The 4,190-nt window shown below is 42.2% G+C and overlaps 1 non-coding gene across 1 annotated transcript; it reads right to left on the bottom strand.

Annotated features, from left to right (window-relative positions):
• Window positions 1–3,212: 3,212 nt before the first annotated feature.
• Window positions 3,213–3,403, bottom strand: LOC115939696 (U2 spliceosomal RNA). The gene has a single exon (XR_004074474.1). It is a non-coding gene; the product is annotated as a U2 spliceosomal RNA (small nuclear RNA).
• Between the last annotated feature and the right edge of the window lie 787 nt (window positions 3,404–4,190).

Below are 4,190 nucleotides of genomic sequence, written 5' to 3'. Positions count from 1 at the left end.
AAGCAACTGCCTTCGGCTCAGGTCATGATCCTGGAGTCCCGGGATGGAGTCCCACATCGGGCTCCCTGCTCAGCAGGGAGTCTGCTTCTCCCTCTGACCCTCCCCCCTCTCATACGCTATCTCATTCTCTCTCTCTCAAATAAATAAAATCTTAAAAAAAAACAAAACTTCTATTTTAGTAGACACAGGTTGCTGACTTGTACCAAGATTCTTTCCTCTCTTCTTTCAGATAGTAAGCCCTCTAAATATTTGTGAAAATGGATTTTATTAGAGTTGCCAGATAAAATACAGGACACTTTAGTATAACTATGTCCCATGTAATATTGAGCCATATTTAATACTAAAAGTTACCTGTTGTTTGTCTGAAATTCCCATTTAATTGAGTATTTGGTTTTTTCTTCAGTTTGGCTTGGTGTTTTGTTTTTGCTAACTCTGGCAGCTCTATATGGATTGAGACTACCCCATTCAAAGCCACCTAGCATTGATTGCTTTCAGGCCTTCTGGGAACATGTAATTAACAGATTAAATTCTTTCTTATGATGAAGGAAGGCAGTTAGATAGTAGGTGGACTCTGAGTACTTCAATGGCACTAATTTAGAAACAAAATCTGTCACTTCTAAAGCCCTAACACATGAAGTTGTTTCTGCTGTTTTGCCAGGCTATCAAGGGCTCAGGCCAGACCTGGATTGGCCTAGCGCAGCCTTGGAGCTACCACTGAACTACTCCTCAAACAGCTAGTGCAGATGATTTATCAGGCATACCTAGACCTGCCGTGTGGAGAACTAATCACACTTCCAAATTATAGGGATCTTAAAACCAAAAGAGCATAACGATTTTGGGCGGAAGATTGTTTCCCACCAAAATTATGACTTAGCAATATAACAATTTATGTAATATGTAATAGAGGGAATTGGAATGACATTTATTTTCTAAATACAGTTAAAAAAACATCAATTATGGCATGACTTAAATATAGATAAATTTTTAAAATCCTATTGCAATCTTAGATAAACCCTCTGGCTGAGAATAGGATTCTGCTGAGCCAGTAGCACTACATGTCCAGTAGATGGCAGAAGCAGCCGAAATCGTCAAGTGTAGGTAAATTTTATACCAAACTCTCTTTGGATATGTACTTCAATATAAAAAGCATACCATTAATAACTGGATTAATACATTTTAACATTTTTTAAGATTTTATTTATTTGACAGAGAGAGAGAGACACACAGTGAGAGAGGGAACACAAGCAGGGGGAGCGGGAGAGGGAGAAACAGGCTCCCCGCAGAGCAGGGAGCCCGAGGCGGGGCTCGATCCCAGAACCCTGGGATCATGACCCGAGCCGAAGGCAGACACTTAACAACTGAGCCACCCAGGCGCCCCTACATTTTAACATTTTAAAAAAGATTTTTTATTTATTTATTTGAGAGAGAGAGAGAGAGCATGAACGGCGGTGGGGGGTGCAGAGGGAGAAGCAGACTTCCCGCTAAGCAGGGAGCTCCATGTGGGGCTGGATCCCAGGACGGTGAGATCATGACCCCAGCTGCCTAACAGATTGAGCCACCCAGGCGCCCCTCATTTTAAGATTTTTAATAGTACTAAAGAAAAACAATTTTTGCTGTTTAGCAACATTTAAATTTATAAAAATTCTTAAAGTTGTATGTAATTACTTTTTTTTTTTAGAATCACTTTAGTTTTCACCTTCAGGAATGAACATAAACTTGGTCATTCAACAAACAGTTATTGTATATATATCCCAAGCACAGGCTAGTCACGAAGGATACAGTGGGGAAGAAGGTATACACTGCTCTGACGGAAGTTACGATGTATGGGAGCTGACTACAGGGAGATCTCAGTGAATCAGGAAAGACCTTCCTCAGAAAACTACTTCTGAGTAGCAGTTAGTGAAGAGAGAGGTAAGAGGGGGAAAAAGTTGTTTCGGACAAAGATGGCAAAGAATTAGAAAAAGTACAACAAGGGCGCCTGGGTGGCTCAGTCGTTAAGCGTCTGCCTTCGGCTCAGGTCATGGTCCCAGGGTCCTGGGATCGAGCCCCACATCGGGCTCCTTGCTCAACGAGGAGTCTGCTTCTCCCTCTGCCTGCAGCTTCCCCTGCTTGTGTTCCCTCTCTCGCTGTGTCTCTCTCTGTCAAATAAATAAATAAAATCTTTAAAAAAAAAAAAGAAAAAGTACAACAAAATGTAGCACATGAGACGAGGGCCTTGAAAAATGCTCAACAAATAGCAGGAGGCAGCCCATGCAATATCACTCAGCCATACGTGTGTGGGTTTTTTCCTACAGCAAATGGGAACCTTCAATCAAAAGGTTTTTAAGAACATGTAATCATTATGTGTGTAATTATCACACACATCGAAAAATAAAGAGGCCGGGAGGAAACTTTTGGAGGGGATGGATATTTGTGGCCTCGATTGTGGTTATGGTTTCACCTGTGTATACTTAACTCCAAGATCATCAAGTTGTATATGTTAAATATGGGCAGCTTTTTGTGTCTCAGTCATACCTCAATTACTGCTTCTTTTTCTTTTTTTAAAGAACGTGTAATCTGGGGCTCATTGGGTGGCTCAGTTGGTAGGTGTCTGACTCTATTTCGGTTCAGGTCGGGCTCCGTGCTTAGTGCAGAATCTGCTTGAAATCCTCTGTCTCTCCCTCTATCCCTCCCTGCCATTCCCCCCCACCACCACTCGCACTCTCTCTCTCAAATAAATAAATAAAATCTTTAAAGAACATATAATCAGATCTGTGGTCATTTAAAAAGGTTTTTTAAAAAGCATTTTGGCAATAGAGGAAAGCAGAATTTGATACAAGGGGTCCAGTATTGAGGCAAAAACCCGTGAAAGAGGAAGTTAAAGAATGACTTTCTTAACTTTGGCATCCAGTGGTATGCAACACTGCTTCCTGAAGTAAAAAGAATACAAGGAGTAGCAGATCATAGAGATCATAGAGAGAGAAGTTCTATTTTAAGCATGTTGAATTTGAATTGCCAGGGGAGATGTCCAGATGGAAATGTCCATTATGGCTCCACAGAAGAGTGTGGAAGAAAATGAGTTTGCCCAGAGAATGAATAGAAGGAAAAGGTAGCTGAGGAAGGAACTGTTAGAAATACCATCAGGTAGGGACAGATGAATCACCAGGGAGGCTAGAAGCAGAATAAGCTGAGAATTTCACATTGATTTTTTTTTTTTCTACTGTTGCCCTGGAGGCGGGTGCACCGTTCCTGGAAGTACTGCAATACCAGGTTGATGTGTGGAGTGGACAGAGCAAACTCCTATTCGATCTCCCTACTCCAAAAGTCCACTTAATATATTGTCCTTGGATAGAAGACATATCAGATATTAAACTGATAGGAACAGATACTACTCCTGATCTTAGGCAAAAGGCTGAGAAGCGATTCACATTGACTTTTTAAAAAGGATTTTATTTATTTATTTGACAGACAGAGACAGCGAGAGAGGGAACACAAGCAGGGGGAATGGGAGAGGGAGAAGCAGGCTTCCCGCTGAGCAGGGAGCCAGACGCGGGGCTTGATCCTAGGATCCCAGGACCCTGGGATCACAACCTGAGCCGAAGGCAGACACTTAACAACTGAGCCACTCAGGCACCCCTACATTGATTTTTTAAAATTTTTAAAAAATTTTTATTTATTTTAGAGAGAGAGAGGGCGAGGGAGAGAGAATCTCAAGCAGACTCCATGCTCAGCGCAGAGCCCATCCTGGGGCTCAATCTCACAATCCATGAGATCATGACCTGAGCCAAAATCAAGAGTTGGACATTTAACCAACTGAGCCACCCAGGTGCCCCCACATTGATTTTTTTTAAGTTTATTTATTTAATAATCTCTGCAACCAATGTGAGGCTCAAACTCATGACCCTGAGATCAAGAGTTGCACACTCCACTGACTGAGCCAGCCAGGAGCCCCTCCATTAATTTTTTAAAATGTGTTTTTGGAGTGCCTGGGTGGCTCAGTCGTTAAGCATCTGCCTTCGGCTCAGGTCATGATCCCGGAGTCCTGGGATCGAGCCCCGTGTCGGGCTCCCTGCTCTGCGGGGAGCCTGCTTCTCCCTCTCCCACTCCCCCTGCTTGTGTTCCCTCTCTCGCTGTGTCTCTCTCTGTCAAATAAATAAATAAAATCTTTAAAAAAATAAAATAAAATGTGTTTTTGGTGTTTTTTTTTTTTT

This window comes from Leptonychotes weddellii, unplaced genomic scaffold, assembly GCF_054177405.1.
Source record: "Leptonychotes weddellii isolate Sample4059 unplaced genomic scaffold, ASM5417740v2 HiC_scaffold_17401, whole genome shotgun sequence".
In the NCBI taxonomy this organism is placed as follows: Eukaryota; Metazoa; Chordata; class Mammalia; order Carnivora; family Phocidae; genus Leptonychotes; species Leptonychotes weddellii.
Note: the sequence above shows the minus strand (reverse complement) of the source record. Positions and strands in the feature narration are given on the sequence as shown.